This window comes from Neolamprologus multifasciatus, chromosome 13, assembly GCF_963576455.1.
Source record: "Neolamprologus multifasciatus chromosome 13, fNeoMul1.2, whole genome shotgun sequence".
In the NCBI taxonomy this organism is placed as follows: Eukaryota; Metazoa; Chordata; class Actinopteri; order Cichliformes; family Cichlidae; genus Neolamprologus; species Neolamprologus multifasciatus.
The window spans coordinates 8162824-8187571 of NC_140451.1; the positions used below are offsets into that span (position 1 = coordinate 8162824).

The window sequence follows — 24748 nt, forward strand, 5'->3', positions numbered from 1 at the left end:
AGCCTGAGGACTGAAGACAAGTCTCCGAGGTTTTTCTGAATTCTCAGACTATGTCATCAAGACCCAGGAAGGGAGTACGTGTGGTTGCCACGGCTACTATTTATACGCCCTCTCATTTTTTTTTTCTGTTTTCTCACAAGGCTGGTGGAAAATGGCCGCCAAGGTGGAGTGTTCTTGAGACCGGATAAGGGAGCAAAAAATATAAAGGCCTGGCATCTCATGGTCTTCTATGAACTATAAACTATTCCTCCTTTTTTTTTTTTTCCCTTTCTTTCCTAGATTTAATCATATTTCAATAGAGCCGAATAACAACACTACAAGGACCTGAATGTATTTATTGTCTGTAATGTTTTATTATGATCCAGTAAGTTCACCCTTTCTACTACAGTCTCGCAAAAACCTCCCAATCTGCTGCTGTCATTATGGCGGGCCTTGCCGCCGCCGTCGTTTGGCTCCAAGGTTCCCCTCCTCCAGCCAAGAAGGCTCCCCCTCCTCTTCCTCCTTCATCCCTCGGACACAAGTTTAAAAAAGAAAAAAAGTCTTACCCCAAAACCTGTTTTCCTCTGAAAATGTGAACAGCTCCATCCAGAGACAGTAGTGACTGTTTCCAGCTAGCGATCACAGTGTTTCATCCTCGTAGCCTTCCGCGACATTAGTTGGATTTGTGGATGTATTTATACTGAACTCTGTTCCTCTCCTGATTCATGTCGTGTCTCTTTTCCATTTCATTTTCTATCGTTACGAGTGTCATGTCGGCGTACTCTACCCCTCCCAACGCTTTTGTTTTTTTGTTTGTTTTTTCCCTGAGAACCATTATTAATTATTTAAAAGCGTCACGTTTAAGAAAAAAAAAGCACTTTATCTGTACCTTGGTGGCCTGCTGTAAGCTCACTGTCTGAAACACTATTGCGAGATACAGCCCTGTTAGGCTGCAGGGGAATTCAAAAGTCTTTGTGGTTGACTATCCATGGCCTTGGAGATACAAAACAACTTTTTCTTTTTTTTGTCTTTTTAGTCGTACAATTTCGGGGACACCAGACACAGATGGTTGTGTACACTGTATTCTCGCATTTTGACTTGGGTGCGTTTCTCTCTCACTACAAAAAAAATCTCCATGTTTTAACATTTCCACTGGATAAACATGGACGAACAAGCGTGTCAAAAGTCCCCTATGCATTATCAGTTAAAGCTTTATGAGTGACTTTGGGAGAAGAAGAAAAAATAACATGCTGTAAGAATACTGTGAATTCAACTGCTGAGTGTGCTGAAGATAAAAGGAAAAAAAAAACCCTGCTTGCTACTAGTTGGAGCAGTTATATTGAGACATCAGGCAAAAGCAGACTGACTGCGCCGCTGACCTTTAGTGACCTTTTGTGTTGAAAGCAGCACAGTTGGATTAAGAGGGGAAGGGAGGGAAAGGCGAGGCAGCCCTGTCGGTGTTTAAAAACGTAACTTAACGTTGCGCGCAGTCACACTCAGCAGACCGGTCCGTCTGCTTTCTGTCCGCCTGGAAACTGTTCGTTCCCATCGAGGCTTGCTGTCAGCGAAGCGTATTTTTAAAGGGGAGCAGTTTAATGCACTCTTCTTTCTTTTTTGATAATCTGCAGTTTGACGGTTTGTAGTCAAGCGCAGCTAGGTCCCAGGCAGCCTTACAGTTTAAGAGTCTATACGTACGTATGCCTGAGAGGGGAAGCGGTTGACAGGATTTTTCCCCACATATGAGCAACATGGCTGTCTACTGTTGCCCACGTTGGTCAATGATATTAGCTACTTTTTTTTTTTTTTACATGTACTGTACATAAAATAAAATATACAAGCAATACTTGTCACTTTGTCGTTGATGATCAAAAGGGCTCCTGTTTTTGTGGTACCTCATGTTAGTGCAGTCCATTAATTGACTTCAGAAGTGGAGGAGTGACGTCTGATGATATTGTAGCAATATTATCAGAGTTATTTCAGCTTGAGGCTTGAAATTTAAGACAAAATTCCCTTGATCTGATAAGTGTTTTGTGGGAAAGTGTGTGACTCTTGTTAAGTCGAATGCTAGAGTCTTTTTATATCTCATGGGATTGGTCCTATATTTCAGTCCTTTGTTGTTGTTGTTTTATTTTTTTTTTAAGCTGGCTCAAATCCAGTGTGCATCAACCAGCTTGTCTCGAGGAAAAAACACAAAGTTCAATAAAAGTGTTTAAGTTTTTATTGATTTATAAAATGATTTGCTTTCAGTTTGTTACAAAGTGGAGTCCAAAAAGGCACCGATGAAGTTAAACGTGCACAGAGGCAGGGACTAAATTTTCAATATAACCTCCTGCAGGGTTCACGCGGATTTCCTTATTACAAAAAGCAGAATCGATGATTTGTCTTAACACGTATTAAATAGAACCAGCGGGTTTCCGTCATGTTCTTTCGTCCAATTTCACACCTCCTGAGAGGCCTGCTAGTAATTTGATCTTTTCCTTTAAAGCTCACTTTTGTGGGTTGAAGGAACTGTGCAGTTTATTCATTTAGTTCAGCAAAGACGAAATTTTGCAGCAGTCTGAAAACAAAGAATACATTTAATAAGTAATGACAAATCAACACAGTTCCTATATGAACTTTCATGGTGCATATACTGCTAGTATGTGAAGGGCAAAAGGTGAATGTATTGCTTCTGTTCTATATAGTAATATATTCATCAGCACAACTGTAACCAGTATACAGTGAATAGGAAGCAGAAGTAAGTGGATGGATGGGTTATGGCTTGTATCCACTGGCATCCATTGTTCAGTGTGTCAGATTTACATGTTTAAAAGAATAGCTTGACATTGTGTGAAATCAGAAGATTCATAACTACATTTATGTCCAGCTGCTGCTCTTAATATTTCTGAGCTGTCAGCCTCAACAAGGCCTCAGTTCTGTTTCCGGTTGTAACTCGACAGCCTATCTGTAGATTCCTCGGTGGTCTCTGCTCAGGTTTGGCAACACCTTGCGCTGCTAAAATTGGTTTTACAGCCTTTGGTTTGTTCTTGTTTTTCTCCTTGCGTAACATAGGAGTAATTTCAAACCCGTTTAAACCCCTGAAAATAAACTGAGGCTTGTGTAAGGTTTGAGTGGAAAGACATGTAATGCCTGGATGGTTAAACTTTAAACACTGTCTTATTGTTCTCACTGTACGATAGGCTCTCTCTGCGCTGTCCTCAGTCTTCCTTCCTGTCTGCCCTCCTCAGTTATTATCATATGATGTCTGTTTAATTTAGAGCCTCCATGTCATAAACAGGAGGATTTAAGTATGTTTGTTGCATAACTAGTGCGGGCGGGTCACCTCACATTGACCAGCCTATCTCCTGATCAGGTCATTTTACTATAGAGGATCAGCTGTACATGTCCCTTCCCCCACACGCCTGCTCTTATTTCATACCTCTAAACTTGCTGTGTCTAATGCCAAACATTTCATAACTATTCCCCGGGACCTAAGCACCCTCCAAGGAAACTCACTGACTGAACAAGAAGAGGCCAGAAAAAAATGGTGGGAGGTATGAAATATCAATTCAAGAAGCAGACTGATGGGTGTTAAAGGTCATTAACTGCCACGAGCCACAAGAGTGCCTGACAGAGTCCCACAGATCTGCTTTTGACCAGGATTTTGACTTGTACCTGTTCCTTTAAATATACAGTAAATGGACATTTGAATTACTTTATCATATCGACCACAGTCCACTACCCCGTTTGTATTTGTAACTCTAAAAATCACGTAGGATATGATGCATCAAGTAATGCATCATATCTGTTGAGGGATGTTGTTCAGTCCCCCATGCACTGACCCAGTTGGCTGCTGATGATAGATGAGGGTTTTTTGAGGCGTTGTGAAAATCAAACCAATATTTGGTAATTTGTGAGTTTCAGAGACCCCTCTCTCAGCTCCATATTTAAAAGTTGACATCAGTCTCACCTGACAATGAACAGTCCATTTACCTTTGTAATATATTTTATAGAAAATGTATATTGCAACATTTCTTAATAAACATATGGTTAGGTCCATTGCTATTTGGAAAATTAAAAGTTTATTCTATTTGTTTTTTGTTAAAACAAAGAAATGGATTTTAAATCAGGCAAAATGGTTTGAGGGAATTATTGTAAAAGTAATTGGACTAACAAGAGGTTTCATGACCAGTTGAGGACTGGTCCCCCATTATTTTTATTCTAAAGTCAGCAGGTAAAGGTGATTCAGTTCAGTTGATCACCAGTGTAGAACTATTTGGTTGCTTTTCAATGATGCAAGTGAAGAAACGCATCATTAGGCTGGAAAAAAAAAAACTAAAACCCAGGACGGTTTTAGTCTACAGTCTACAGTCTGGTGCATTCTTGAAAAGCTACAGAATGATCGCAGAATTATTTCCATGGTTAAGGAAAACAATATCCAGCCAAGTCAAGAACTCTCTCGTGCTATTATCAAAGTCTACAATCAAGAAACCGTTTCATGAATGGAAATGCAGAGGGGTTTCAGCAAGGTGGAAATCGGAGGTTAAGAACAAGGTTAGAGTTGCCAGAAAACATCAAAAAGAGTCTGCAGAGTTCTGAAATGGAAACAGCTAGGGTTAGTTACTGCTATGTTTCTGTTAAATCAAGGAATTGAATTGAAACTGAAAGCCTTAATTTCACTCGCAAATCCACTGAGTTGGTGTAAACAGGCAACATTACAGAAACTGTCATTATAGTGTTTCTCATTTTCTGTCTGACATTCAGTGAGATCGCTCGCTGCTGTTGTCATGCAAAAACAAAGAATTGGTTGATAATCAAAATCCATCAATTTCTTTGTTTAGCAACATGAAACAAAAACATAGAACCCCTAAAACAGAACCCATAAAACCCTTTACCCAAAACCACGTGGCCTTTCCTCTGTTTATTATAGCTGCAGCATCTCTGCGGGCTTTTCAAGTTTGTCTTAAGTCTGCTTTTTCCTGCAGGCAGGTCTGAGGCTGCCTTTGGCTCAGTGGCAGTTGCTTATTGTTGAACTCTGTGCAGGTGAGGCACTAGCGACAAATGCATGCAGGCATTTTTCTGAGCCTTAACTGCACACACATTTCTGTCTGCAAAACGTGTCTAACAAAGAAGTGTGTGTTTGCCAGGTGGAACCTGCAGGCAGAGCAGCAGTGACCACTGTGGAGAGATTTGTCAGGGTGGGGGTGGTTTTCATTGATGTGCAGCCAATATCGCCTTTCAGTGTGGATCACATAGATCTGAATGGGAATATATCTCCTCTAATATATTCACAATTAGCAGCTTGGCATGCATCTGCCAATATTATAGGAATCCTTTTTCTCCAGGATTTGACTGTTCAGGAAAATCCATGCATATGAACACATCCAACATGCCTAACCAGAGTTAAAACTGTACCTGTGGCCCTGAGAACTCAAAGGAAAAACAAAAGCAATCGGCACAAACGTGCATGTGTGCAACTTTGCACATGGGCATCTAAACCTAACTCAACCAGATAGAGAACTGCTCCGCAGCAGTAATGAACATGCCTGAAGATGCATGTGATTCATACCATTACTCACGCCCTGATGACTAATCAGAGTACACATGCTGTGTGAGCATGTGTACTCTGTGTACTTGCTGACATGCAACAAATAACTGCAGTAGTGCTAGATGTTAAACTAGCTCCTGTTTAATGCTTATATGGGTGCTAATCTTTAGTATTTGTGTGTTTCTATATTTGGTTGTCACTTTTGAGTTCGGAGTATATTCTTGTCATGCCGTCTATGTTGTCTGATTTAGCGAATGCTTTTCTGTCACAGCTTTTTAATGTCAAGCTGTGTTAAAAAGCACACAATTATGCAACTTTACAGGCTGAGGTTATGAAGGTGTGACTGCCCTAACCACTGCGTTTAATGCCTGTTTTTCACTAACCAGCATTAGTAATTCATTTTTCACTGTGATATATATTGCTAACCGAGCTAGCCAGCTATGGTTAGATTAGCTGATAACCCACCACACCCCCTGACCCTCCTCCCCTCTTGTCCATATGTGGTCATACTTTATTTCAAAAAGACAAAATGGCCAAAGTGCCAGACTCAAAGCTTCAAAACAACAGACCATAAATCAGTGGGATACATAGTGGTCCGTCTTTATTCTGCAGTTTGAGTGTATTTAAGGTCAGACTGAGTGGCTCCATAGTATGTAGTAGTTTACACATTCACCCAAGAAGAGCTAGGTCACAAGCCCCTCTAGGGTTGCACCGAGACCGATATCAAGTATAAAAATTAAATTCAGTTTCATTTATATAGTCAAAGATGTACAAGACCGTAGTGCGCCCTGTGGCCCTTTATGATCAGAGTGTTAGCCGGCCACCACAAAGCACGAACAGACCCTTCACACAATGGAAATGCGAATGCTGTGATGGTGCCTGGGCCTGACACGATGGGACCACGTCATGAACACCGACATCCGAAAGCGGCTGGGCATCGCGCCAAACACGGAGAAGACGCAAGGAGCGTGACTGCAATGGTATGGGCACGTGGTCAGAAGTGACGAAAACTCGGTGGCAAGAACAGCACTGCGACTCAGCCCCCAAGGCCGGCAGTTCAAAAAGGCGATGTATGAACCGAGTCAAAGACGAGGTGAAGAAGATCAGCGTCAACCTGAATGACGCCCTTGATCATTCTGAATTGCAGAAAAGCGAACCCCGCAGTGCGGGAAAAAGCTGGGAGGAAGAAGTTTCATTCATATAGTTAGAGTTACGACAGTCACCTCATGAGAAAACCCCAACAATCAAATGTCTCCCCCTACACCCATGAGCAAACACTTGGCGACAGTGGGAAGGAAAAACTACTTTTAACAGATAGAAACCTCTGGCTGAACCATGCTCAGGGAGGTGCAACCACCGGATGGGGGTGAGTGGAGGGAGAAATGACAAAATCTGCCAAATCAAACGTACGTAAGTTCAGACTGAATGTTAAGCCTGAAAATTGGTGTGGTCCAATCAATGAGCACTCGAATAAGCATTAAACAGCAGTAAAGGGTGTCAGAAGTAAAGCCAGATGGGCCCACTGAGTCCTCACTCCTTGGCTGCAGATTGTTTTTCATTTTTAATGTATTTCAAATTCCAGAGATGAGGTATCTTACTGTTCAATACATTTGAAGATGATTATAATCCAAGAATCTGGGACCACAGCTGATGTCAACGCATCGCAAATTGGTATCAAACTTCTTTACATCCTTGTGCATATTTACACAGAGTGCTGCTTAAGAGATATGTATTTCTAGAGTCTATTGTGAACTATCCTGTGTGATACAATAGCAGGTTTAACATAACCCCAGGACCTCATCTCTATTCAGATGGAGCATGGCAGCACACGGGCACATGAGCCTCAGTCATCTCCCTGCGCTGACTGCACAGATGAAATAGGCTAATTGCATTTAGATTTGATTGTTCCAAGCAGTTTCACAACCAGAGCAGTTGGGAACAGCGTTCCCCCTGTTATTATGGAAACACATATACCTATACACATGTGTGTGCTTACACAACAAATGCTGCCTCTCAGTAATCCTCTGTATTTCCTAGACTTTACATAAAACTGCACAATCCATCTACATGTGCCATTTTACCACAGCCTATTGGAAACCCAGCTTTAGACCCTGATTTCCTCCTTGGACTAGCGTGAGCCAACAGTGAGCACATGCTTGTGCACAGAGTGATCTCCAATCGCATCATTTTTGCCCTCTCCGTGCACTCATTCCCAGTTTGTGGAACGGTGTGCTGCTAATTCATGGATCAGTGCGACGTAAATCTGGGACAAAAAAAAAAAAAAGCATGGCACATGGCAGTGGGATGCTGGGTGCAATTACTGCTAATGATATGCCTCCATGCAAGCTGTGGCCATAATTAACTTTGGAGAAAGGCTGGCCTGTCAGAGCTGTGTGTGAGGGGATGTTCGCAGGAGCAGACCCAGAACTTAGAGGCAAGCCTAAGAAAGCAAACCTGCTTTGACATTGTTCAGACAACATGTCTGCTACCGCAGATTAGGCACGCTGGGTGGTCTCGTGCACGGTAACATGATGCGGATGTAATGGAATTGTTCTCCGGAACTTAGTGAAAACTTGGGCTTACTCAGGAGAGATTGTGGCAAGGCGTGGTCAGCAAGGAGCAGTGGAAGTGGATGTTGTCTAACGTAGATATCCTTGACAGCAAACAAGGGTGGAAAAAAGTAAAAGTAGTCCTTATACTACTACCACTAAAACAAAAATCATGCTAAGGCTTCCGTAGAAAGGGGACCTATGAAACAATCCATACGTATTTTACCCTTCCCTTGGACTGATTACACGAATAAAAAGTCGACATTTTATGTAACACAGAACACACCTTTGCTCTGAGCACAGATGCAGATGTGTTCTTCTAAATTTACACCCTTGAAAAAATGATAACCATCCTGCCTGACATGTCTTCGGTGTTTATTTGACACGTCCCACCTGTCCCTAGTGCTGCGAGGCAAATGGCATGGTGGTTTCAAAAACAGGCCTTGGCACGTCTCCAGAGCAATGCACAGGAGAGCTGTCGCCTCCTTTGTCCTTGATGCCCCGGAGTCATTTCTCACTTCTGTCATCCGTATCGATGGCCCGGAAAGTTTGCTGGCCAGGCTTTTTTTCCCCCCTCTCCCTTCTTTAAATTGAGTCGTTTTTATTGATCCAGCTTAATCATTTGGGCTTTGATCACTTCAGTGTCTCATTTGCATTCGGTAGCAGCTTGCCCCTCACTCCGCTCCCCCCCACCCAGACCTCCTGCTCTGCCTTCAATAAATGGAATAATAAACCGCACATATGGGTCATTTTCTACAATTTATTTGTGCTCATTTAACTCAAAGGTGAAAGGGAGGATTGAAATTTCAGTGCTGGCTATGAAAGTGATTAACATTTTCTTTAACAATAGCACCGTTACGCAATTTTTGAATTTCTCTCAGCTTGCGGGTTGCCAGATATGCAGCCTTTCCCAAAACTTGCCTAATGCAGTTCCAGGAAGACACTAGATACATTACTCAAGGATCTGGGTGCGGTTCCACTTGATGATTTCCATTAGAGCCCGAGGGTCAAACCATGCGACCTGGGTAATCACAGCTCAGGCCTTGGCAGGAAGCGGCCGTCACTTATGATGGACTTTAAACAGCGGTGTCACGTCTCCCTCCCGTTCCGTCAGGCGCACAGGGTTTCCTCAAATATTAACACAGGCAGACAGACTGAGTAAACACCAGGACTTCTTTTGTCAAGGCCTCTTTTTTTAAATTTCAGGTTCACCCAGTTCGCGGCCGTGAGCACGCATGACTTCTTCACTGAGTCTTCCAGGATACGGCCGGGGCTCTGCTCAGCCATGGGCAGCAGCTCCAGGCCTCCCTGAGCAGCTGTCGACGGGCTCCAGAGACAGAAAGGAAGGGAGAGGGAGTCGCCCTGCCCCCAACTTCACCAGCCTGCCTTCTCTCACTGCAGGGAACTAAAAGAGGGGGATGGGCATTCATACGGAGAGATAAAACATGGAGAAATCCTGAAGCATACTTTAGCATCTCTACATAATTCTGCTTAAAGGACGTTGACTTAATTATTAATCACAATCATCCTGATGATTCACATGTCTTGTTCCCTGCACTCTGCCTTGTGTTTTTCCCGTCTGGCCTTGTCTGTCTTTTCTTTCTCAACCTCCTGTTAATCACCTCCTCCATTGTCCTCAGACTGTACTGGTTTTCTGTACTGAAACCACAGCCGGGCAAACATCCTCAGGGGGCTTAAACCACTGGCGTGCCAGTGTCACCGTAGGAAGGAAGAGAGTCTGTGGCATCTGTGCGAAAAACAAAATGACAGGATAATCTAGACTATACGATGACTAATGATTGCATAACAGCCCTCTGGGGGCAGCTGAGAATGCTTTATCAAGGAAATGCAGCTGAAAATATAGAACAGTGAAAAGGTCACGCCTGATTCACGAATAGCTAAAGCTGCATCTTAAATGCTAAAAGCATTGGGCGTGAGCGGCGTGCAACCTGAGCAAGCACAAGCTCGGACTTCTGATCACACATTTGTTGGGTTTAATCAGTACGCTTTGCCATTTGAAGTCAGAAATCTGAGTCTGAAAGTGTTTTTTATTTGCTGTTGGTGCAAAAAGACTCAACGTTTTTTAAAATGAAGGAGGAATGAGATGCAGTTGTAGTTATGACTCATGTTAGACGTCTCACGCCTGCAACAGACGAGATTAATCTTTATTGCCGTTACACAGTGCAAAGAAATTTAGACTGGCATGTTCCCTACGCCCATTAGAAAAGAACAAATAGTTTAAAAACATCCATTCATTCATCCAGACCTCCCTCTCCCGAGCCAACTCCTCCAGCTTGTCCGGGGGAACACCAAGGCGTTCCCAGGCCAGCCGAGATATATAGTCTCTCCAGCATGTCCTGAGTCTTCCTCGGGGCCTCCTCCAGGTGGAACATGCTAATCCAAGAGGCGCCCAGGAGGCATCCTCGTCAGATTCCCGAGCCACCTCAACTGGCTCCTTTCGATGTGGAGGAGCAGCGGCTCTACTCTCAGCCCCTCCTGAGTCCAGCCACCCTTTGGAGGAAGCTCATTTCTGCCAATTGTATCCGCAATCTCGTTCTTTCGGTCACTACCCACAGCTTGCGACCACAGGTGAGGGTGGGGACGTAGATCGACCGGTAAATTGAGAGCTTCGCTTTTACGCTCAGCTCTCTCTTCACCACAACAGAGCGTCTGCATCACTGCAGCCGTCGATCTCCCTTCTCCTGTCACTCCTACACAAGACCCCGAGATACCCAAAGTCCTCCACTTTGGTCAGAAACTCGTCCCTGACCCTGAGAGGGCACTCCATCCTTTTCAAGCTGAGGACCAAGCCTCAGATTTGGAGGTGCTGATCCTCATTCCCACCGAGCTGGAGGCCATCACCCAACGAAGCCAACAGAACCACATCATCCGCGAAAAGCAGAGATGAGAGTGATTAGATAGGGTGCAATAGCGGTCATGAAAGTTGTTATCAGTGCAAGTTAGTTAGCGTGAGAGGGGATGGAGGCCACAGCTCCGGGGGAAAAAGCTGTTCCTCGGTATATTAAAACTGAATAACTGGGGCACTTACTGAGCATCTGTACCACAGCAAATACAGAACACAATGTGAGTGTGGATAGGGGGAAACAAGTTTCTAATTACAATAACTTGCCATTTATCAGTACTATGAGATAAGGAAAAGGGCATTATGCAGAGTCAAGTTAATAGAATGAATGATTATGTCCTCTCGCTGTAAAATCAGTAACCTAGTTGTAATGTAATGCTTCTGTTAGAGGTGCTTTAAGGGTCCAGTGTAAGATCTAGCTAAAGGTCAGAACTAACACTGTGGTCTACAGTGTAATTAAGTAGCACTTACAATGTATATGTGACAGTAATTACTGAGGTTTTGTTTTTCTGATTGTCCACATGTAGAAAAAGTCATTCTAAAGCACTCTGGTCTAGTGTTTTTGTCTCTTATGTCCATATGTAGCATAATAATACAGAATATGTTTCAAAGAAGTCATTGTGATACTGAGAACTCTGTTTTTTTTAAAACCCAGATGGAAATTTTCTGCCTGTCTTTTGCACAGTAAGTAAAAGTTGTCCCTTTTTCAGCACTGGAACACCATCATGTGAGCGAGCGTGCTCTGCAAACAGGAAATTCAACGAGACACCGAATCTACCACACCCCTGCGTTTGCTAAATAAAACTCTCCTGCCTCCCAAGAGCCAGAACACGGTCACATCAGTGGTCACAGAACTCGTCATTAGGTCTGACTGACTGACTGGCAGAAAATAATATGCACCGCCGTTAATCTTTGCACGCGCTTTTCCTCTCCCCAACCCCCTCCATCTCGTTTGAGTCCTCTGAGATTTTTTTCCAGCCCCGTTTGGTCAATACCTTTGCTCATCAGTTTGCTTTACGGACACGTCGGCTCAAAGCGTACCGTTCCCATCAGCCTCACTTGCGTTTTGCGTGACGCTTTATCATGCAAATCAAGGGTGTTGTCATGTCAGGACATCAAATGCTTCCTTTCTGTTTGTCAGATGGCACTGGCGTCTCTGCTCATGTGGTGACCTTCTGCAGCAGAGGTGGCAGAGGAGAGAATTAGAGTTAGAAACCTTTTGTTGCCATTATACAGTTTATATCAGCATACATAGCAGAGCAGGTAAAACTAAGAAGATTTGCACAGTAATTATAAAAAGTAGTTAAAACTGCTAAATATGATAGAAGTGAGGTAACAAATCACAGCCATGCTAGGGAGTAGCATGGCCGGTGAGCGAGTTTACCAGTAATAGACAACACTGCACGGAGTTTCTAGTAATATGAGATCAATGTTGCTCATTAAGGGAGTATTGCATCTTTCTGTGATATTGCACAAGCCAGAAATTGCTGGTGTGTTGATGATCACACACTCCCTCTTCTCTGTTTTAGCGCTGCTCCTGTATCACACTGTGATGCAATATGTCAGCAGTCAAGGGTCACCAGCAGCTTTTAACCCAGCTTGTTCTTCCTGAGCACTCAGGAAGTGAAGTCACTGCTGTGCCTATGTAGTGACCGCTGAGGTCACAGTCCAGGATAGGTCAGCGGAGGTGAAGGTACCCAGGAATTCGAGGGCTTGAACCCTCTCCATATAATTGCAATTGATGTAGCGAGAGGCCGGGCTTTCGCTCTTCTACCTGAGGTCAAAGATGATTTCTTTTCTCTTCAGTGTGAGGTTGTTTGTTGAACTTCAGGCTGACACTTTCAGGATTTCTTCTCTGTAGGCAGACTCATCCCCTTCTGCTGATGAGTACAGTGGCCATGGTGTCATTTGAAATTTGATGATGGTGTTACTGCGATGGCCCGAGTTGCTGTCATGGGTGTAAAGGCCAATAGCAGTGGATTCAGCACACAGCCTTGCAAAGAACACATTCTCAGTTAGTGTCACTGTCTGAGGGTGATTTGTGAGAAAGTCCTTTTTCCATGTTGGATCATCTCTGATCCACTCAGGGTAAAAAATTGTGGATGGATAATTCTGGATATATATTTGACCAGAATTAATATTCATTTAAATTAGTTGGTTTCCTGGCACTGATGTGGTGTTTAAGCAGATTCCACAATATTTTGATTGGGTTGAGGTTGGTGCTTTGGGCAGATCATCCCAGAAGCCAGCTTGCTTTGGTTTTAAGATCATTGTTCTGTTGAAATACGCAATGAACCAATGTGAATTTGAAGCATTCGGAGTCTTTTCTCTTCATTATCTCATTATTCCACACACTTTTGTGCAATGCATCAGTACCACTGGCTAAACATCTCATTTGTCTGACCATAAAACTTTTCTCCACAGGCCATTTGGCTTGTCCATGTGGGCAGCTGCAAATTTCAGTCGAGCTTGAAGGTGTCGATTTTGGAGCAGGACCTACTTCCTTGGTTGGAACTCTCTCAGTCCATGGCGATATAAAACTCACTTTACTGTGGACACAAATTGAGTTTTACTGGTGTTTTACTGGAGTTTTACTGCTAGGATTCCAGTAGTTTCCAGTTCATGGCAGACTTGAGCCTTGGTGGTCCCATCCTAACTAATTTTCTTTCATCAGATAGTGACATTTTGTGTCTCCTTCCAGAACATCCATGATTTGTACTTACATACAGTTTGAACTGATGAGTCTACAGTTGTTTAGAAGAAATGGCTCCAAGAGACCTTCACAGCTTATGTTAATAAATAAACTGAGTTCCTTTGACTTTTTCATTATGTTGAGTATTGGTCAATCCAATGAATGCTGTCAGGTAAATCCTGTTTATGCTGGAAAATCTAAATTAAATTCAACCTTGTGCATCCAATTGTTTTTTTCTAAAGCCATTGAAGATGCATGCTGTACATTCATTTGAGCTTGGAAAAGAACAGTTTTCCGGTCTACAAAAACCATGCTCATGGCCCTCACATGAAAGCTTTGCCTATAGCATCGTTAGTGGATCTGTTTGCTGTACAGGCAAATTGGTGTGTGTTAAAGGGGAGGGGGAGACAGGCTTTGATATCATCACAAAGCATTTCATTACAAGACATGTAAGTGCTATTGGGCAGCAGACACTGAGATGGTCAGGGGCTGATCTGATTGGTTTTGATTGCAGCTACATGGGCTGCAGACTTCAGACAGGGTGGGATGAAAGCCTGTGACACAGTAGTTGAATACACTGGTGAAGACATGTGACGACTGGTCTGCACACGCTCTTAGAACCTTGCCTGGAATCCTGTCAGACCCGTATTCGTGTATTTGTAGTTTTAGTTTGTGGGCTCTGGAGTCTCGGGTAGGGATGGGTATCGTTTAGGTTTTATCCGATACCAGTACCAAGCCGGTACTTTTGAATCAGTGCCGGTGCTTAAACGGTGCTTGAACCAGTGCTTAAAGAATGGAGAACACAAACTCATGTTTAGCTGTTTTTTAGTAAAAGGATAACAATGTTGCCTTTTCTGCAGCTATGGGGCATATATGGTATCACTCTTGGCTGGAAGCAGTGCTTAAACAATGGAAAAAACACCAATTTTGTCTAAAACCTCTCATGTTTAGCTGTTTCCCACTTTTTCTTTGGTCATTTTAGCTTTTTGGCCAGGATGATGGGGGTATCTGCCATCAAACAAGAAGACAGCCGCATGTAACTACGACGGTGTTTGCTAGTTCACCTTACGTGCATTAATTTAATAACGTGGTTAGCCTACTCAACGTAAATTACAACAACATTAAGCTACTCACGCAGAGAAGAACGGCTGCTGCTGCCATCATCATCCGTCATCATTTCTGCTACACTGGCAGGGCTAGGGGCCAGGATTTTACTCTTTGGGTTCTTGGGGGATGTTGCTAACTCCGGATCCGATAACAGGCACCACACCCGCAGTAGATGTGCACGGTGTGAAGTCTCGCATTTCTCGGCTTTTAACAAAGTGCTTTACGTCGCCAGGTGTTTCATCAGATTCGAGGTGTTGCCTCCTTTGCACAGTATCAGCTTAAAGCACTTGTTGCAGGCTGCTGAGTTTGCATCTTTTGCTGTGAAGTACAGCCAGACTTTTGACCGCTTCGCTTTGGGCATTTTTAATCTGTAGCTCTGCTATAAAAGAACGTACATACCTGGGCCCGCCTACTACGCTTGCAAAGGTAAAACGATTGGCTAGAATCCAAAGTGTATGACATCTCAGGAAAAAAAAGCACCGAAATGTGCGCTGCTTTTCAGTCTGGTTACTACCGTTTTTGTCAGGAACATCCCTAGTCTCGGGGGGATTACCGTTATCGAGTTTCAATAAGGGCAGTTTTTATTTTCGTGAAGGAGTCGCTCTCATGACTCATCGAGTGACACCACTGACTAGCCAATCGTTGGCATCCAGTCTGTGGCAAACAAGTCGAGTTGAATAGGTACTAGTAGGAAAGAGCTGAATGTGTACAAAGAAGCAATTTACTTCCTCTACCAGTGTGCCGCCCCATCTTCCCAAGTCCACAAATGTTGTATTGCAGCTCCTGTACTCAGCAACATCCTGTATTCCCTGCCACACTCACTGAGGGTCTTGTTCTCCAGAGGGGTGAGAGGGTGATCACAAGTTTGTCAGCCAGGAGGCCATAATTGGTGTCCCATGTAAAGGCGCTTTATTTTTTAAAAACGTTTTTTAGGTTTTTACTGGCTCATATCATGGGTTAGGTTTTTTACTTGTTGCTGGTTAGGCTCTAAAAACAAACTGATTAAAACTGACAGATGATTGTGATTCTCATCACATTCCTCCTGATCACTGAAAAACAAAGCTTACCCAGTGCATTTAAGGCTACGTCCACACTAATGCGGTTTGAAAACGCATCGTTTTCTCTCCGTTTTGGCCTCCTGTCCACACTGAGACGGCGTTTTCCTCAAGGAAAAATGCAGCGTTTTGGAAACGCTCTCGAAAACGAATACATTTCAAAACGGAGCTGCCCCGTCGCAGCGTGGACAGTTTTCAGACGAAAACGCTGTTTTCAAATCTATCTGGGCTAGTGTGGACGTAGCCTAAATGTGACACCCAGGGATACATTAGTGCAGCGGTCTCCAACCTTTTTTGCGCCACGGACCGGTTTATGCCCGTCAATATTTTCACGGACCGGCCTTTAAGGTGTCGCAGATGAATACAACAAAATAAAACCAGTACAGATACCGAAATAAAGATTTATTCATAACACACGTGAAAAGACCCAGGAAAACCGAGTTAACGATAAAAACGATAACAAAATAGCGCTGAAAACCAATAAAAAACCCTGAAAACCATACATTTCACACCCGAGCCTCAACTCTCCAGGCCCGGTACCAAACGACTAACGGACCGGTACCGGTCCGTGGCCCGGGGGTTGGAGACCGCTGCATTAGTGTGTCAGTATGTGAGAAACAGGGAGTGAGCCATATCTCACTGTGCTCAAAGCACCTGAGCCCAAGGACACCTTTGATACACCAGCAACAGTATTTGACACCGTGGGAAGGACAAATTTGCTTTCAGTTTGCTGGTTTAAGCTTTTAAGCCTCTGCATATTCTAATTTAAATTCTACGGTACATGATATATGGCTTTAACTATATTCTACGAGTGTTAAAGCTATTACTTTGTTGGTTTTACTGGCTGTCAGGCACGCCTATGAATACGGCAAGAGCAGCCAATGACAGAAATATGATCACAATTCCTTTGTGAAATGATCTGACCTCCTCTGTTTGTATCATTTTATAATGAGGCACACCTAACCCGGCTGTTTATGCAGCCTAATAAAACCCCAAAGGCTCATTTGTAAATATATTTTGATTATAAATTCACCAGCTGCTGGGTGCAGGGTAACTCATGATTAAAGTCCCTCTAGAAAGCTGTGCCAGCGTTGAAACGGGCTGACACATATTAGACACAAATGCGTGAGAAGGTGTCGTGTACATTGTGGGTTGAGGGTGGTGGATTTCTTTCTTTTTTTGGCACGCAGCATGATCAGCATGTTGTAATAATATCTCACCATCGTTCTTCTGTCATTTTTCTGGTCCATGGTCACACATTCCTTGCATGCGCTAGTATTTACAGCATTGCTTATCTGCTGGTATCTCTTTCTGTTTGGCTTTTCAAAGTTTATCCTTCAATAGTTGTGTGCCCTCAGGCTGCTCTAGTCCTACTTTATCTGTCGATTATTTTGAACCACAGCGTGTTGCCAACATCAAAAGCATCTGGCACCATAGAAAAGGACATTCCAAGATCATCGACTCACCCGCAGTGAGTCAGGCGCACACACGCACACACACACACACACACACACACACACACACACACACACACACACACACACACACACACACACACACACACAGAATGTTCTCAGTGGACTGTACAGATTGAGGGTTGGAGTTTAGCTTAAGGATGTTACATCAGGAACGGTTTCTGTCTGCGATTGCGCAACGTGATAATGCGATACCTGACAATGGAGCTGGTGTCTGTAAAGACTGGATTAGATAACATACGTGTGTACAGTCTGGGTGTGTGTTAGAGCCTATAACAGTTTTATCTGTGATTCAGTAACATGGCGCTGTGATTGATGCTAGCTTAAATGTGCAAAAACAGAAACAGCAGTGTGTGCTGTGGGTGTAGATTTTTCATATCTAGCATTGAGACTGAACTCGTGTCCTTTGTGAGTGCATCGGTGTGTGCGGCCCAGCCCCTCAGCTATGCTGATCCCATCTGTGAACTCTGCCTCCTCACAGCTTGATACCAACACCACCTCCATTGTCTCACTAATCCAGGGCTATTAACTTTGCAGCGCCACAACAGGCGCTTACTGGAGCTCCGGATGGCTCTTAAAAACTCTCTCCACTAAACAGACTGCAATCTAATTAACATGGCCAGGGGTTCAGGATGGGTGGGGGCGTATGTGTATGTGCGTGTGTGTGTGTGGGTGTAAGGTTAACAGGATCCACTGGGATTAACTGCCTTTCGATTATCGGGTAAGCCTGTGCTGCTACAGGTGTTAATATGAAAATGGCTGCAGGCAGGATCGACTGCATTAATGTGTAATATCAGTCACTGATTCAGGTGGCCCACAGCTTCTTTGTATGATCTCATTGACTGTCAGATTAATGCTTTGATGTGTGATGAATGACAGGAAACAGCACCACCAAATGAGACCTCAAGTATGAGTGTTGGTGAAAATCCCACCCTCAATCAGTCCCTGTTATCCAGGTAATGATAGTGATCTTATACTTGATCGGCCACATTATTAAAGAAAACCCATCATTAGATCGCCTTTAGTGAATTTAAGAATGACAGAGTAGAGCTACTTTCAGCTTATTCACAAGCATTCGCCACAGCGTGTGGCGTGTTTGGTTTGGCAGATTTTCACACTGGATGTCCGTCCCAGAATCAAACTGGGAAGCTAGATGTGTAAACCACTACACAACGGAGCCACCAAGGATTACAGACTACACTTCAATTCATTTTGCAATAAAGGGTTGTAATCTCAGGGTTTACTGGCTCGGCCAAACCTTTACTGGTCAGATGTGTAACTGGACTGGCCATTTGGAATGACATTTATACAGTGCTTTTCTGTTTCCACTGAGCAATCGAAGCTAAGCTGCAGGCTACATTTAATAATACATTCATACAGCGCCTTAATATACTTTAAGCACTAGATATCCTGGCTGGACTCACAGCCACTGTTTACAAAACAATGTATAAGCAGTGGCTGTGAATTTCTGTGTTTGTGGACTGCAACAGATTTGCATGTTGTTAGCTTGTAGCCAGCTATTGTTGTGTATCCGGCTCGTTGTTAGCTATCCAGAGACATGTCTGATCTGCTGACAATTAGTAACTGCGACAATATCGGGAATAAACAAGCATGTTTATGCACGCTTGAGCCCTGACTTGAGTTTACAAGATGAGGCTTGAGGTGAGGAGGAAGTGCAGGTGGAGGTGAAAGATGAGTGTCAGGGACCAAGCAGTAAAGCATAAAGGACACAGGTGTTTGACCCAAAAGTATGAAAAGATATTTAACGAAGCCAAAACTTAAACAGGCAGACCAATAAAAGAGGTCAACTCAATAGACTAAACTCAAGATAACAATTAACAAAACTTCAAGCATGGTTTCATCCGATTAGGCTGTAGTGGTACTTCAGCTCTCCCAGCCCTTTGCCACACCTTTTGCCAGACAGGAGGAGAAGCCAAACCCCAGGTAACTCAAACAAAGAAAGATGCATTAATGTAACATAAAACAGAACTTTGACCTTGCAGTGTTAATATGTGTGCACGCCATATAAACATTGGAAGGTGTGATGTTCTGACTTGTATTTCTGACTGCAGAAGTCTAAACTAAAGTGAATCAGCTGGTGGTGAGGTGTGGAGCTCACCATGTGTGGCTTGCCATCACAATGAGAATAAGATAATGACAATAAACATCTACAAATGTGCAAGATTTTAAGGGATTGCATATCTGCCGTGTCCATTTTAAATGCTCTGGCCAAAGCAGAAAACTAATTAAGCCAGTTAATTTGAGTAGTGCCTATTTAAGAATAATGAAACCTTACATTTGCCATATTTAGTTCATATTTTGGAGGACAGATTGGAGCCTCTCGGGCATGATGTTGAGATGTTTTGCATTTCTTTGAGCAGATGATGCTTTTCAGCTGTTATTTCCTGGAGGTTTTTTTTGTTGCGCTGCCTTTCGCTTTAACATACTCCCATCATCTTTGATTTAAATCATATTAGGGAACATGCCCGTTCAGATCACAGCTATCTCTGTTTTCTTCTTTAAAGCTCTCATGTGATTGTTGCTGTAGGGTCAAACTTGTTGAGACTTAAAGTCATCTTTTCATCCAGTATGAGATTTATTTATAGAAATCCCACATTTTGCCTTCATGTGCTCCATGTTTCACGGTGGGCTCTATGCACACTCTTTAGCAGACTGGTGCTAGTACCAGTTATGGCAGTGCTAGCTCCTACATGACCATCACAAACTTTATGGTGTGCAAGAACCCTTTGAAAGAACTGGGTTCGGAGTATTGTTTTAATCTGGTTCTAATTTGACCCCTTTAGCTCTTGGCTATTTTTACTTCGGCCTCAAACATCTCCAAATTCTGTCCATAGCAGATCCACAAGTGTAAAGCCAAACTAAACAACTTTAAGCTCTTTGCTCAGGAGACACTTGGCTGAGCTTTCACAAAGAGTAAATCTCTCCGTCCTCAGATTGAGATCTGAGAAATGGCAGGAAAAGGTCTTATCAAATCAAAATTTAAAAATAGAGAGCCTCTTCAGAATTATAACACAACAGCACTGAAGCATCCAGTCCAGTCTTATGAGGTCTAGGTGGACCGCTTATCTAAAACCTGCATGAACAAAAAGACTGATTGCAGCAAACAAAAGAGCTTCAGTCTATACATAAGGAAATCATTAACATTTGGACTAGTCTGTGTGTGTGTGTGTGTGTGTGTGTGTGTGTGTGTGTGTGTGTGTGTGTGTGTGTGTGTGTGTGTGTGTGTGTGTGTGTTTTGTTCCATCCTTTGCATGGCTTCATATCACACTGGGAGAGTTTCACAAGCTGACTGTTTCGTCTGTTCGAGTCTTTTATTTAGAAAATCGACCAGAGCCTGTTTCAATGAGACGGTGTTTGACTGTGGCTTAGATAAACCAAATGGTCGGACTGCAGATAAATCCAATAATCCATCTGTTGCACAAATCAGCTTAATCATTGACTCTTAAGGTGGACTTCCATACAACAAATTCTGAGAATATTAAGAAGAATGGCTGACCAGGCGTATTGAACACCTCTGCTCTGTGTACTGCGGCAGAAAGTGTCTTTGAAAGAATTCAGCGGCAATGAGGAGAAAATTCAGGAAACAGTGTAAGATTTTAAAAAAGGGTTACAACTCGGGTTCTTACAGGAATAAAGAAATAATTATACTGCATGTACATGTTAGTGGTGCGTAAGTAATTTTAAATAATGCATAATTTCCTGGTTATTTATAGGAAAAACAAACAATACTTCACATTTTTACATCATAAGTATGCTGATTGTTTTAGGGCCTGAGCCGTATTATCGAGTGCTTTAACCTTGCCTAACGTCCAGATATTTTACAGTAAAGCAGACCGTATCTAACTATGGTGTAACTCATTGTAATTAGTGTGCAATTACCTGGTAATTTTGCAGAAAAACTGTATTTTTCCATCTTACATCAACAGCATGCTATAATTTTTTTTTACATCGATCTTTAATATTCATTATGTTGATGTGCACGATGGATTTTCTATTACTGGCTTGTCCTTTTTTTACTTACACTGTTCTTAAAATTATGGCAGTGAGTGTGACGCTTGTCTCTTTTCCATATTATGGTCCACACCTGGAAAAGTACAGAATATGTTAGAAGTTTGCGGGTTTTTTTATGCAGTACTTAAAATTACTTATGCACTATTTAAGTTTACTTACAGTTTCATTTCTTCTTTACTTCCTGTAAAAATCTTTCTTATTCTAGTGTACCTAACTTCAAGTATTTGTATGTAAATGTAATTACACTGTAATTTAAAATAATGCTAATACTAATGCTAACATTCCATTCAATTACAGGGAAATTGCCTTTAGTTGCGTGACATCTTATAAAGTGTTACTGTTTCTTTTCCTTGTTAAACAGCTCAGTTTACATAATCTATTAGCAAAACTGAAACTGGTCATAGATTAAATAACACAAATAGCCACACTTCAGGTTGATGTTTAAAGCCATCTTATTGCACAACACCCTTCAAACCCTGACTGTTGTAAGTGTGACTATAGTACAGCTAATGGGTAAATTAAGACTTTAGCCAGCCGCTCAGCTGTATCCAGGCAGAAAATGTACGTCGAGAACCTGAAGAGGGTACATGGAAAAATCAACAGGATGAAGCTGGCTAATGACTGAATGATACAGTTTAAAAGGACGTTGCTGACACCCTTTCAACAAAATCTGTAACATGAAGATGTAATAAATGTTTGGTTTTTTTTGTAGTAATTCACGAGTCAGGAGGTTCCTCTTTGTTGTTGGGTGTCACTGATTGTCACAGTGTTATCATCATGCCTCAGGCTTAGTTGGCCTGAGGGTAAGGTCTCTCTCTTTTTTAAAAAAATTAGTCACCCTTTACCCTGCATGCCAGTCTAAAGCACTTGAAAACATTCCCAGATTTGTAGGATATTTTTAGCAAAACGGGAGCAGAGAGCTGCTTCTGGGAGGCTTTCGAAATACAATGTAATACATCTGCAATGCATCTGGTAGAATCACAAGGGCCTGTTTGAGTGAGTTCAATCAGCTCTAGCATCTGCGTCTGGCTTACACTTCCATCTAAATAAGGTCAGATTAGAGGGAACTTCAATTAGATCAAGTGTACAGTCCATACTTCTCTCACAGTTGCAAACCACGTTGAGTCAGTGTGTCAGTCTGAATTAGTGCACAGCTAAAACGATAGCTTCCTGCATTTTGGCAGGAAGCTGCAGTTTTGACTCTCACAAAGGTCAACACTGTCCAAAAGCACAAACTGGCCTGTCATTAGCCTGGACAGGTTTACTTAACTCTCACTTCTCGTCATTATTAATATAAAAAAGTCCCTAAAGCCCTCAATGTTTATAGTACTTCTGCAGCCTTGGTGCAGATTTATTTTTTATTTTTTTAATTACATAATAAGGCAAAGTACAAGCAGCCATGTATTTACCTCCGGCACTTTAAGGTCTCAACTCAGCTTTCTGCAAGAAAAGAAACTGGATCTTTGCTCAGGCTGTGGTTAAGCCAAGGAGCTTACTTTCTTATTGTAAGTCAAAGCAGCTGAGTTTGCATAGCTTCTACCTCCTGTGGCCTGGGAACTGTTGATTCTTCAATATTTCCGTGTGTGTGTGTGTGTATCTGCGCGTGCATGTGGTTGTCAGCTCAAAATCGTGCAGAGTAAATGCGTGCATCCTGAAGGCAAGAGAGCTTTCTTTATACACTCCCTGCCCCCTCCCCCAATATCTGACATTCTTTGGCCTTGTATGGCAGATCAGCATCAGATGTTGCTCCCAAGGAGAAGAATAACGACAGCTCGGTAAGTCTTCTGTGCACCACCGCCCTCCCCGCAGCGGGTAAAGGAAGCAGCTCAACTTATTCCACAACTGTAGCTAAATATCCAGCCTCCACAGCTGGAAAAGCATGCCGACATCTACTCTGGGGACTGTGGTAAACCCTTTGAAAAGTTCTGCATGCTTTCACTGGGATAATACCTGACATGAAGAAATGATAAACGTGCAGAAGAAAGCGCAAGTTTAAGCTCTCCTCCTTACTCTCTCGTTGTCTTTCTCTCCTACAGTATGCTGATGAGTCAGTGTTTTGGGCTTGATTGCGGGCTGTTTTTCCCGGAAATGCCAACATGCGTGTTCATACCCATAGCTGCTCAGTCATTATCTCTGCCTGTCCATGTGAAAAACACAGAGATTTTAAACAAGGATCAGTATCACTCATCAAGGAGTCTCTTTCACAAGAGTGAACATCAACATGAACGAAGTGTACCTTGCTGATAACGATTGCCATTTTTATCTGGAATTGCTGCTTTGAGCTTTGGGACGTCAGATGAGGTTCAGTTAGTGCTTTTCACTCAGTCTGGTGCTTTTCAGGAAACGTTTACAGTGATTTTTGAACTGTGACCTGAGTGGATTCAAGAAAAACATGCACTATTGAGTGTTTGTTATATGCTGTATTTGGTTTCCTCCAAACATGATGCAGGCCAAAAAACTCACCTTTGGTCTCATCCGTCCAAAGATTATTATTATTTGCTGACTTTTCATCTGCATTTAATACAATTCAACCCCTCTTACTTGCCGACAGGCTTTACAATCATTTTAAGCTTGACACTAGTCTGGTCGGCTGGGTGACAGACTTTCTGATCAATAGGTCACAATGCGTGAGGGTGAATCATGTATTTTCTGATGTGCTCTCCTCCTCTACTGGATCACCCAAGGGTTGTTGCCTCTCTCATCTTCTGTTCATTCTGTACACAAATGAGTGTCGCAGCAATTTCACGAACAGACACATCCTGAAGTTTGCTGACGACACTGTGATCGTCAGTCTTCTAGTGGGGGACGAGTCAGGCCATGGACAGGTTGTAGGTGATTTTGTAAATTGGTGTGATGAGTCCTTCCTGTCACTTAATGTGTCAAAAACTAAAGACATGATTATTGATTTTAGGAAGTCCTCTTATAGCTCATCACCCACTATCATTAAAACTGCCAATATTGGGATCGTTGAGAGTTCTAAATATCTATCTGTGGTACTTAACCATAAACTGTGTTTTGAATCTCATGCTGATGCCACTACTAAAAAAGTTCAACAAAGACTGTTCTTTTTAAGGAAAATGAGATCTTTTAATGTCTCATCTGAGATGTTGTCTTTGTTTTATAGAAGTTTTATCGAATCTGTGATGTCTTTTTGTATCGCTGCCTGGTTTGGTAACCTGACGGTGAAGAATAAGAATCGGTTGGGACTTCTGGTAAAAACTGCTAGCAAAATTTCAGGGCGCTGGCAAGATGGACTTTTGGCCATTTACAATAGAAATGTGCTTAGAAAGGCTCATTCTGTTATTAATTGTGTGGACCATCCACTTCACAGTGAGTTTGAGTTGTTGCCTTCCGGCCGCCGTTTCAGAGTACCTCCAAGGAGGACTAAAAGACTCCAGGTCTCTTTTATCCCTACTGCGTCTTGTCTCCTTAATGGCAAATAATTGTCCTTGAACTTTCTATCATTATT

At 42.7% G+C, this 24748-nt stretch overlaps 1 protein-coding gene across 1 annotated transcript in view; it reads left to right on the plus strand.

Moving 5' to 3' along the window:
* pwwp2b (PWWP domain containing 2B) overlaps positions 1-24527 on the plus strand; it is a 30499-nt gene extending 5972 nt beyond the window's left edge. Inside the window, exon 4 of the mRNA XM_085183719.1 lies at positions 1-24527. The gene's annotated coding sequence lies outside the window, so the exon portion shown is untranslated.
* Positions 24528-24748: the final 221 nt, after the last annotated feature.